The sequence below is a fragment of the Loxodonta africana genome, chromosome 4 (assembly GCF_030014295.1).
Source record: "Loxodonta africana isolate mLoxAfr1 chromosome 4, mLoxAfr1.hap2, whole genome shotgun sequence".
In the NCBI taxonomy this organism is placed as follows: Eukaryota; Metazoa; Chordata; class Mammalia; order Proboscidea; family Elephantidae; genus Loxodonta; species Loxodonta africana.
This window is the reverse complement of record NC_087345.1, coordinates 10,193,965-10,206,203: the sequence shown is the minus strand read 5'-3', so window position 1 is coordinate 10,206,203 and position 12,239 is coordinate 10,193,965. Positions and strand designations below refer to the sequence as shown.

The 12,239-nt window shown below is 50.8% G+C and overlaps 1 protein-coding gene across 1 annotated transcript in view; it reads right to left on the bottom strand.

Moving 5' to 3' along the window:
• The window catches only part of A4GALT (alpha 1,4-galactosyltransferase (P1PK blood group)), a 40,076-nt gene extending 39,336 nt beyond the window's left edge, over positions 1-740 (bottom strand). The window contains exon 1 of the mRNA XM_064283415.1: positions 686-740. The gene's annotated coding sequence lies outside the window, so the exon portion shown is untranslated. The remainder of the gene's footprint in view (positions 1-685) is intronic.
• Positions 741-12,239: the final 11,499 nt, after the last annotated feature.

Below are 12,239 nucleotides of genomic sequence, written 5' to 3'. Positions count from 1 at the left end.
CCACCCGGAAAGAGGGAGGGAGAGGGAGTCTTCCGCGGAACCCTGCGAGGGGGCGCCTCTGCCCCCGGCGGCTCCTCCCGCGTTCCCTTCTTCCCAGCCCTGACCCCGCTGTCCCCTCCACCTGGAAGCCCTTCCCCCACGGTGCACGCCTGAACCCTCCGCACCCTCAGGGCCCAGCGCACTGCATCCTGCCCCGCTGCCCCGACCTCTCCCCCGTCGGACCCCCGGCGGGCGACCCGGCCACCTCGGACTACGACTCTGGGTGCCCGACGGGCGCAGCGCGGGGCCGGGGCGGAGCCACCCTCGGGGTCGGGGGGAGTGCGGCCCCCCGATCCTTCTCCCACCACGGGCCCCTCTCCCACCGGGTCCTCCCTCTCACCGTGGGACCCCCTCCCACCTGGGTCCCGCTCCCACTCGGGACCCGGCCTGGGGGGACGCCCCCGTCGCCGCACTGGGCCGGGTCTGGCCGCCGCGCTCCACTTCGGGGCGCACTCTGGGTGCAAGCGCCTGCCGGGGACCGCCGCGCCGGTCCGTGCGCACACAAATGTCGCCTCCGGAACAGGTGGCCCCGGCGGGCAGCGGCCGCGCCCTCCGGTCCTCCGCCGCCCACCCGCCCGGGCTCCTCGAGGCCCCTGCCCGCCGGCCCGCGGCCCGCCCGCCCGCCGCCCCCCGCGCGGCCCGGTACCTCGGGCTCCGACTCCGGCGGCGGCGGCCAGCGGGCAGGCGGGCGGGTGGGCAGTGCCAGGAGCCCGCGGCCGAGGCGCCGCCCTCCCGGCCGGGGCGGGGCCAGCACCGCCCGCCCGCCAGACCTCCCCGGGTCCCAGCCCCTCCGCGCTCCCCGGTCCCTGCTCGCCTGGCGGGGCCTGACCCCCATCACCGGCCCGCGGGCCAACAGGGAGGCAGCGCTCACTGGGCGTCGTCGCCTCGCATGGCTTAGCCCAAGCCTGCCCAACGCTACGGGTTTAAAGCCTCATTTCCCCCACTTAACAGATGAGAAAACTGAGGCTGAGAGCAATTAAGTAATTTGAAGGTCACACGGCTGAGGAGTGGATGCCAGTACCGAGAATTATTTATGAGGCCCCTCCTCAATCCTGTGGCCCACGCTGAGCGCTTTCCCTGCCCCACTTCAGGGATTTCCCAAATTTCAGTTGTTTGCTTGAACCTTCACAACTTCTCTGTCCTCAATGCTCCCTGGCCCTCTGCCTCCCCACTGTCCCACCCAAACACAGCCCACTTGCTGCTTCACCCTCACTTCCTCCCCACCTGTCCTTTCACCCAGTTGACAACAAGGCTGCTCAGGCCATTGAGAAAATGGAACAAGTGTGGCCAGTCCCGAGAACAGTATCTGACACACCGAAACCAAACCTGCTGCCATCGAGTCGATTCCGGCTCATAGTGGCCCTATAGGACAGAGTAGAACTGCCCCGTAGGGTTTCCAAGGCTGAAATCCTTACGGAAACAGACTGACACAACTTACTTCATTAAGCGGCTAGTGGATTCTAACTACTGACCTTTCAGTTAGCAGCTGAGCGCTTAAGCAAGGCACCACCAGGGCTCCTATGTGGCACACAGTAAACCAAAAACCAGACTCACTGCCATGGAACTGATTGCAACTCATGGTGACCTCGTGTGTGTCAAGAGTAGAACCGGTCTCTTAGGGTTTTCTTGGCTGTAATCTTTACGAAGCAGATCACCAGATCACCAGGCCTTTTTTCTGTGGTGCCGCTGGGTGGGTTCAAATCACCAACGTTTCAGTTGTAGTCGAGTGTAAAACTGCTTGCACCATTCAGGGACCTGGCACGTAGCCCAATAAATATCCTTTGAGTGATCGAATCCAAAGAAAATTCCCACCAACTTCTACCACCCATCTACCCACCTTCTGATATGGCACCCACCCAGCATCCCTCCTGGGGCCATGCCGAATTCTCTCAGCCCCTGGCCACACCACCCCCTCCATTGTGCACAAGATGCAGGCCCTTGAAGCCTGCTCCCCTGACATCGACATCGATCTAGCAATACTGCCCTCTTTCCCCTCTCTCAGACCATTCCTATCAATTCACACACTTTTACTTCTCCATCTTAAAACAACAAAAAACCCTCTCATGACCTCTGTTCCCCCTCCAGCAACCGTGGCCTCACTTTTCTCCTCTTTATAGCAAAGTCTTCAAAAAAGACACTGTCTCTCCTCTCATTTGCTCTTAAAACCCCTCAGACCCCTAGCTGATGCCTTGAAACTGTCATTCTTGGTCCCCTGTGACCTCATTTGTCACTAGACAATGCTTAAATCTCGGTCCTTGTCTCATTGGAACTTCCAGTGGCATTTGTCACCACCACCCTTTCCCCTCTTATTTGGATACCCCTCCTCTCTTGGCTTCCCTAGCACCCCACTTCCCTGGTTCTCCCCCATCCCTGGCCACCCTCATTCTCCTTTCTTCTGAGTTTCGATCAGTGCTTTGAACCAGTTCAAACCAGTTCAGGCATGGCCAACGAAGTAAAATCGGAACAGACCCAAACTGTTAAAATTTGGGTGAAGCAGAGCAATAACCAGAACGGGGAAAACTATGGGTCAAGGACCTGGAATGGGAGACTCAGAAAAGGCGTAGTGAGCTCTTTCAGGAGCCTAATGTGGGAGACTAGATTATTGCCAGGACTGTGAGGAGCAATACATTCAGCTGTGTGCATGGCAGCCATCTTTGAGTTGGGCACCTCTGTTTTTTTCCCAACTCTGCTGGTCAAGAGATTTGGTTGCTATGCAACATGTATGATGCCCTTGTTTTCCAAAAGGGAGATTAAGTTTCCAGCAGGGTAACAACCTGTAATTTTTCCCATTCGGCCATCTCCAGTGTTACAGCTGTCCTGACTTCTAAGCCCTCACATTTTGTAAATTTGGGTTCATTCCAATTTTGCTTCATCAGCCATGACTAAAGCAGGAAGAATTCAGCTCTTGATCTTCTCCTTGAACCCAGTACTCTCACCCAGTCTTGTGGCTTTGGAATCCATTGATCTGATGTCATCCAAACACATCTCATTGGACTGCTCCCTGACTTCACACATCCAACTGTCTGTTGGACACCTCCCGTTACATCACTCCAGCCTATCTCCCCTACTCCCTCAAAGTGGTCCTCCTGTATCTCCCCCCTCTCAGTAGGTGAAAGCTCCAGTTCTCAGGTGCTCAGGCCCAAACCCTCCACTCCCCTCTGCACCACCCACACACTCCACATCCAACCCAACAGCAAATCCCATCAGCCCTCCCTGGAAAATTTGTCCAGAATCAGACACCTCTCACCCACCACCTGACCTAAGCTACCAGCATCTTCTGCTGAGCGCAGTGACCTCCTGCCTGGCATTCCTGCTCCTCTTCCCCCTCAGGCTCTTGCCCCCATGGTCTATCCTCCAAACAGCAGCCAGGGTTTGATCATAAGACCTAGGTACCATCTGGTCCCTCCTCTGCCCAAGCCCTCCGACAGCTCCTCATTGAGCTCAGAAGAAACAGCCCCCCGCCCTGCCTCACTCTGACATCATCTCCTCCTGCCCCACTGCCCCACTCTGCCCAGCCACGTGGGCTTTCTTGCTGGTCCTCACCCCTTCCAGGTATTTACACAGCTCTCTCCCTCACCTCCTTCAGTGTTTTCTTCAACTCAAGCTCCTTACTGAGGCCTCTGCCTTCGACCTCCCTCTTCCAAATTGGACTCCCCACAAACACTCCCTCTAAGGTGCGCCTGACCCAAGCCATGGTGTTTTCAATCTCCTCATATGCATGCGAAAGCTGGGCAATGAATAAAGAAGACTGAAGAAGAATTGATGCCTTTGAATTATGGTGTTGGCAAAGAATATTAAATATAGCATGAACTGCCAAAAGAATGAACAAATCTGTCTTAGAAGAAGTACAACCAGAATGCTCTTTGGAAGCAAGGATCTCACATAATGTGTACATGTTATCAGAAGAGATCAGTCCCTGGAGAAGGACATCATGCTTGGTAAAGCAGATGGTCAGTGAAAAAGAGGAAGACCCCAAGGACATGGATTGACACAGTGGCTGCAACAACGGGGTCAAGCATAGCAACTATTGTGAGGATGGTGCAGGACCCAGCAGTGTTTCGTTCTGTTGTACTTGGGGTCACTAGGAGTTGGAACTGACTCGACAGCACCGAACAACAACAACACACACACACATACATTCCCTACCACTTCCCCTGCTTGATTTTCCCCTATAGTCATCACCATGTGACATGCTTTTTATTCACTTATCTATGTATTTTTATTGCTGGCCACCTGCTCTAGAATGTGACCTCCACTAGGCAGAGGTCCTAGCTGACTTGTTCACAGCTAAAACAGTGCCTGGAGCAGAGTAATCAGACACTCAACAGATATGTGTGCAATGAACAAAACCAGTTGCCGTCAAGTCAGTTCCGGCTCATGGCAACCCCACGTGTGTCAGAGCAGAAGTGTGCTCCTTAGGATATTCAGTGGCTGATTTTTCAGAAGCAGATCACCAAGTCTTTCTTCTGAGGTCCCTCTGGGTGAACTCGAACCTCCAGCCTTTCGGTCAGCAGCTGAGTGCATTAACTGTTTGTGAAATGAATGGACCAGTACCTTTGTACCACTTGTGATATTCTTAATGCTTCTCTTTATACTGACTTTTTAATTCCAGTAAATGTATTTTAAAAGGGAACTTTATGATACTACCTTAAGTGGAAAGCCACTCTCACTAGTCTAGAATAGAAGGCAACAGTACAAATGAAAAATGAAACAATGTTATAATGCTTGGCTGGATCCCACTGCCTGCTGGGGCTGAGCCAGCTCCTGCCCCTTCCTTCTTAAGAAGGGAGATTCTCAAGGCATAGAGAGATGTTAAAGACAGACCAGCACAGAAGAAAGATTTGCCCATGAACCTAAGCAGAGGGATTATAAGAGAATTGAGAGGGAATGGCTCTGTTACGGTATCCATCCCTTTAAGGTTGGTCTGGGCTCCTCGTTGGAGCCCTGGTGGCGCAGTGATTAAGAGCTTGGCTGCTAACCAAAAGGTTGGCAGTTTGAATCCACCAGCTGTTCCTTGGAAACCCTATGGGGCCGTTCTACTTTGTCTTATAGGGTCACCATGCGTCTGTTGGGCCCCTCATTAGCTCTTCCTGGCCATCCCTGGGCAGAAACTGACTCTTAGCAGCTCATTTAATCCTCACAACAACGCTCTGGACTCGTACAGTTATCACCATTTTTCAGATAAGGAAACTGAGGCAGAAGTGGGAACTGACTTGCCCAAGATCACAGAGCATGTGAAAGGTGGGCTGAGATGGGAATTCAAGTCTGCCTGAACCTGGACTCCAATCAGCCTCTTAGGAATATATTCCTCTTAGTCTGACCTGACCTGGCTGCTGGAGGAGACCTTCCAAAGGGGTGGTAGGGAAAAATAGGATGGGGAAGAAAGAGCCCTTGTGCCTGCCCTGCTCTGGCCTCAGTTTACCTGCCTGTAAAGCATTGTGAGGGAAACACAGCCCGGTCCACACAGCCCTGGCCTCACCTGATGAGCACAGCATACCACCCTGCCCCCAGTGCTCCTTCTTATCACCCTCCCAGTGCCCATGAGGGCCCCGCACAGGCTTTGAGAGGCACAAAAGGCGTGGCATAGGGTTGGTTTTCTGGTGGGAGACCCCGGGTGACCCTGTGATTGTTGTGAAAGACAGGGTCTTGTCTGCTTGGGTTGAAATCCCACTTCCAACATTTATTAGCAGGATGGTCTGGGCAGATGCTTAAATTCTCTAGGTCTCTGTGTCTGCATCTGTAGACTGGAGCTAGTAACATGCAGGGACACATGACTGTAGGTGTTAAACGCAAACCCATGGCAACACCTGATCTACCCCCACTAAAGGCTAGGTGGAGGCAGGCATCATTGTTCCTGTGGAGCAAACTGCCACCACCTGCCAGGCTCCAAGCCAGACTCTTTCCAGGGGCATCTCTTAACCAGGAGGACCCTGACACACAGGGAGGTGGGTGTGCCTCACCCAAGAGCTCTCAGCTAGCCTCACTCAATGTCCACTCCACCCTGCACCATTTACACATCTGGAGGGCTGTCCTGGGAGCAGGCTGTGTTCCTTGCAGCCCCACTGGGTCCCTGTTCCAAGCTGATTTCAGATTAACATAAGAAAAGACCATCTAGCAATTTGCACCATGCAAAGGTAGCTTTCCATTAAATGCAGTTTATTTCCACAGGCATTTCCTGTGCCCTGGAGAAGATGCCCAGGGGAAGGCAGGCAGGATGTGGAAGGCATCCCCACCACAGCTTGCAGGTAAGGGGAAGGTCTGCAGGTAGGTAGTTGGGGGCGGCATTTCCAGCAGAGGGAACAGGACATTCAAAGACGGGGGCCTTCCTCTCCCACCACCTCGGGCCCCCACTTGTCCATCATCCCTTCTCTGGCCTCTGTCTTCACTTCTCTGCAATGGACAGCAGGTCTCTGGGTGGAGCAAAGGGTTTGTAGTCAACTACTAATCTAAACATTGGCAGTTCAAACCCATCCAGCAGTGCCATAGAAGAAAGGCCTGGCAATCTGTTCTGTAAAGGTTACAGCCAAGAAAACCATATGCAGCAGTTCTATTCTGTAATACATGGGGTCTCCATGAGTCAGAACTGACTTTATGGCAATGGATTTGCTTGTTTGTTTGTTTTTGTAACAGACAGCTGTCTCCCTCCCCTTCCTCCCACCACCACCCATCAATTCCCTGTTCTTCTGGTAACAGCACCCTAAATTCTTCCTGGGGTATGCCCACTCTCAGCCCACCTTGGTTTGGTTGGGTTGACCTACCTTCAGCCCCACCCTTGAGTCCTTGGACTTAATTCTATTTCCTGGCCAGTGATTGGTTCAGAGATGAATGTGTGATTCAAGCTGGTCCAATGAGTGTGAGTTCTGGGTCTTTACTACAAGTTCTTCTGGATGTGTTCTCTTCTTCTGGACTAGGATTTGGGAATGTGTCTGTTGGAGCAAGATGGCATCTCACCACCCATGAAGAGGAGAGCCCACCTCAGAATGGAGTCCACCTCCCAGAGGAGGCTGAGCTGTGAAATATGCACAGAGAACTGCATTGAGGCATCCTTGGAGCACCTGTGTCCAGCTGTGCCTGAAGCATTCCTGCCCCTGGGCTTTCCAGTTTTATGGTTTTTCTTAACCAGATGAGCTGGATTCTTTTTTCCCTTGCACGCAGAAGAATTCTGATTGAGACATTCTTATCACTACTGGCATTTTCTGCTCCACCCATAAGCCAGCTTGAGCCTCTCCAACCCTAAGAAAAAGGACAAGAAAACAAAAGCAAACCAAAATAGAACCCCTCCCGCAACGCTGTGACCCCCAGTTCTGTTTTTTGTGGCCAGATTTCTCACAAGAATTGCCTCCACTGGCCATCCCCTCCCCACTCCAAGTTCCCTTTTAAAAAAAGAAAAAAAATTTTTTTTTTTTTTTTTTTGCCTCTTTATAATTGACTTCTTGTCCCCCACTGAGGATGGCTGCTCTTGCCAGGGTCACAGTGACCTGCTTGTGGCTAAATTCTGTCAATATAGGGGACATTTATTAACAAAACCACAGACTGAAAGAAAAGTCCAGTACAACATGATGTGGTAAATTGGATTTTTTTTCTTTAAACGTATAACCTTGAAAATATAGAGGTATTTCTGGTTTTGTTCCTAATAAGAGTGGCTCCAAGGCAACCAGCCTCTTAACCACCCCCAAGTCTCAGGCACACCCCAGTGCCCAGACTTTGGTCTCTAATGCCCTTCTCCACTAAAGGGAATCAGGATTTCCTAGGAGCATAAAAACAAATTTAGGATGATCCAGGATAACCTGTTGTGGTCAGGAAGTAAGGCCACCCTCAAAAACATTAGGCAAGGACAGGAAAGACAATGGAAATGACCTGAAGCCTGTGCCCCAATACCAGCCAAGTTGTGAAAGTCTGAGCACCAAAATCATTAACTGTAGTTCATTTGGATAGCTCGGCTCTGTGAAAGGCCACGGCTATAATGATACTCAAAAGGGAAAAGTCAATATCAATATAGGGGGATTAATAGGTGGGAGACCCAGGTTCAATTCCCAGCCAATGTACCTCATACGCAGCCATGACCAATCTGTCAGTGGAGGCTCGCATGTTGCTATGATGCTGAACGGGGTTCAGTGGAGCTTCCAGACTAAAACGGGCTAAGAAGAGAGGCCTGGTGATCTCCTTCTGAAAATCAGCCAGTGAAAACCTTATGGACACAATGGTTCCATCCGCAATCAATCATGTGGATAGCACAGGATCTGGCAGGGTTTCAGTCCATTGTGTATAGGGTCACCCTGAGTTGGGAGCCAACTTGACAGCAGCCATCAACAACAGTGTTAATACAGAGCATTAAAAAAAAAAAAAAGTTATAAAAAAGATGACTGTTACATGATTGTTTGAATTTTTATTGAGCTTAGTAAGTTGGAATGTGTCGGTCTGTAGATTCTATTTCTCATATTATTGTTTAAAAAATTAGAGAAATAATTACACAGTTAACAAATTATCTGTGGAATCGGAAAAGTATAAACACAGATCTTTGGGCTGGAGCCTTGGAGAGGCAGGAACTGTACCAATGAGAAGAAGGACAGACAGATGGCTGTACAGAACCACTGGGTGGATGAGGCTCTTTCAGGTACTCAGCATAGGGGGGCGGGGGAGGAGGTCACCCCCAGTTGCCAAGGAGAAGAAGAGTTCAACAGAGAGTGTCCAAAATTATTAAGTAGCCAAGAGTCACCCTGGGAGAGGCAGCCAAGACATGTGTCCCAGCCAAAGATCACGGGTCAAACAGCCAGGTCCATGGCCTCTGCTTGTCTTCGACAAAAAAAGAAAAAAAAAAATTTTGTTTTTTCTTTTTTGGGGGAGTATCAAAAGGCCATCACCGAAGCTCTAGGGAGAAACCAAAATGAGGACAGCAAAATACCACAGAAGAAATCCCAGCAAGAGTGGAAATGATAAAGGGTTGATTGGCCCGTGGCCTCAATGTGTTTAGACAGCTTTGCTCATAAATGTGTAAGGTCTTATCCTAGTCAGCCATGCAAAATCTGTTATTGAGGTTTAAATTGCTTATGGGAATTTGCTTAATCAAATTTGTAATCAAGGTTGAAATGTTCCAGAAAAACTGGATTTCAAAGTTTTGCTCATGAGACATGAAATCCTAATACATGGAATGTCAAGCCAAGTCCACAGAGCTGTCTTCTCCAGGGGGCAAGATCTCTCTTTCTCTCTTTTAAACATATTTTTATTAAAAAATTACTATATTTTATAAAATGAAAACAGTGTCTAGTGAGAAGAATGGCATTGCTTCAAGTTTTGACCCATCTGTTCAATGTCTGGCTTAACAGAAGGGAGCAGGCTCCTCTTATCTGCTTCTCCAGTCAATCTGTTGTGGTGTGTTGCTTGAAGTATGTGACAAAATCTGGCCTCACAGAGATAGGTAGTTGGAAAAGTATTTTAATAGCCTTTTCAGATAATTATGAATATTCCTCTCTGATACTACACCAAAACTTGACAAGTGGTAGTTTCTTAACGGTTAATGGCATTGTGGAATCTGAGACCATATCGACCGACTTCTCTGAATCTGTTACTTTAGAAACCAAGTTCTCTTGATATGAATGGTTCCATCAGGAAATACAGCGGGTGGTTTACAGGCCGCCTCTCTGGCTTCCTGGTGGCCTTTGATAGCTGACATGAACTCTCTGTGCCCTTGGCCTCTGCTCCTCAGAAGGCCTCCTGGCTGTCAGCCCATCCTCCCATGCTTGAGTCTCCAGGCCCTTTTCTGGTCCCTTCTCTCCTTGCCCTGCATGTTGCTGAGTGGTCCTGTGCACACGTGGCCTGGCTCCCCATCCCACCCTGGCCTCCTTCTAAACCTGGGCCTCAGCGTAGCCCACACCTTAGTGCCCAGAGCCACCATCTACTTGGTCTCTTGAAATGCCAGCATCAACCTTCTTGGGCCCTCATCTCTCCCTTCTCCTGCACACCCACCCGGTCAACCACCAAGACTCACTGATTTTACCTCCTTACCTTCTCCTTTCCACTCCTAACAGCAGCTCGCAAGGAGCCCTGGAGAGGCAATTGTTAAACTTTTGGCTGTTAACTGAAAGGTTAGCAGTTCAAACCACAGCTTCAAAATGGTTCAGGCATTGCCCACAAAGTGAAACTGGACAGACCTGAATTTGTAAAATGTAAGTGAACTGGAAAGTTAGATGGAAAGGAAAAAATGATGAGTCGACACCCTGCTAGAAACTTAATCTCCTTCATACCAGGAAGACACGCCCTTCCCTCCCACTGGGTCCTCAGCCTTGGAACGGCTTTCTCCTCTCCTTTGACTGACCCCTAACTTCTCAGTAGGAGTTTGCAGTTTCTGCACCCACTGAATTTCTGTGCAAGTCTAGGAAGAACATATTATCATGACCATTTCATAGATGGCACAGCTGAGGCTCAGAGAGGCTGGGTCACTTACCTCTGGTCACACAGCCAGGAAGGCATAGTCTGGAAATTAGAGCGAACCTTCAGTCTATCCTTCCCTGGGGCCATCAGAGCTTTCTTTGTTAACATTTCCGTGTGGCCAACTCTTTGGTGGAGGGGAATACAAGGTGTGATGTGAACCCAGAGCAGGGCCATCGCCAGTGAGTGGTGTGCTGAGGTCAGCTCACACCACCTGGAGAGAACCCCCTTGCACGTCTCTTCCCCACTTGTGTTTGGAGACATCGTGCTGGTAGCGTGTAACTGACCATGGTGTGAGCATTCACACCATGGGAATCGGCAAATGCTACAAATCAGGGTCTCTTTCTGGGGGAGCAGATTGTTAAAGTTTGACTAGCAGCCACGCAGGGAGTCCCTGGGTGGCACAAATAGTTTAAGCGTTCAATGACTAGCCAAAAGGTTGGCGGTTCAAGCCCACCCAGAGGCACTTCAGGAGACAGGCCTGGCAATCTGTTTCTGAAAAGTCACAACCTTGAAAACCCAGTGGAGCAGTTCTACTCCGCACATATGGAGTTGCCAGGAGTTGGAAGGAACTCAATGACAACTAACAGCAGCACCCCCGCTGCATCTGACCCGTGTTTGGGAGAGCACAGAAGGCCTCCTGGAGGAGGTTACACCTGAGCTGAACCTGGAAGGATGAGCAGGAGGTGGACAGGTGAGCAAGGATTGCCTTCACCTGGAATAATCTACCTGCCTGCCTAAATCTCACACAGGAGCAGGCAAGAGCAGGTGGCCTAGTCTAGAAAAGAAGCAAGGAATTTCAGAGCAGGACACTGGGGACAGTGAAGGGTCAGGCTGGAGTGCTAGGTGGGATTCCAGTTGGAGGAAAGAGCAGGTAAAAAGAGGTAGCCTAGCCTCACATTGTGACCCTGGAGAAAGGGTTAGAGTTTATCCTGCATACACCTGAGGGCTGGTGGAAGTTTGCAGGCAGGGGAGGGGCCCAGACAGATGTTTTTAGGGAGGATCTCCCTGGTAGCAGTGCAGAGGGTGGCTGAGAGGGACCAAGGAAGAGGCCATTGCAACAATCAAAGAACAGATGCTGAGGGCCTGCCCTAAGCCAGCGGCCTTGGCGACAGTGGTGGGTGACCTATCCAGCTGCAGACTCCACCAGACCTGGTACCTGGCTGGTGCTGTGGGGCATGGAAAACAAGTATCTAGAAGGAAGCCTAGATTTCTGGCTTGGACACCTGGAGGCCAGCCACTGGAGATGGGAGACATGGGTGGGGGTGGACTGGTTTTGGGGGGATGATGAGCTCAAGTTGGACACTGAGATGCATTTAAAGCACCAGTGGGACATCCAGATGGAAGGTCAAAGGCAGACAGGCACTTGTATCTAGAGCTTAGAGGATGAGTCTGGAGGTACAAGTTGGAGATCATTGGCTTATAGTAAAGGACACCTGGACAGAGCCCTGCACGTACCAGGGCTCCAGGGAGAGGCAGAGGAGAGTTGCAGGTGTTCACCATCAGGGTGCTAGTTTTCTGTCCTCTTAAAAAAAAAGTAGTGATTTATTGGGGTGGGTAGTCTTTGTGCCCCACACCAGTCTATCAGTCTGTGGTGCTGCAGTGGCTTGGGTATTGCTATGCACTGGAAGCTACGGCACTGGTATTTCATACTGGCCAGGTTTCAGCAGTGCTTCCAGACTAAGAGAGACTAGGAAGAAAGGCCTGATCTACTTCCAGAAATTGGTCAATGAACCCTATGGATTACAACAGAACATGGTCTGGTATAGTGCTGG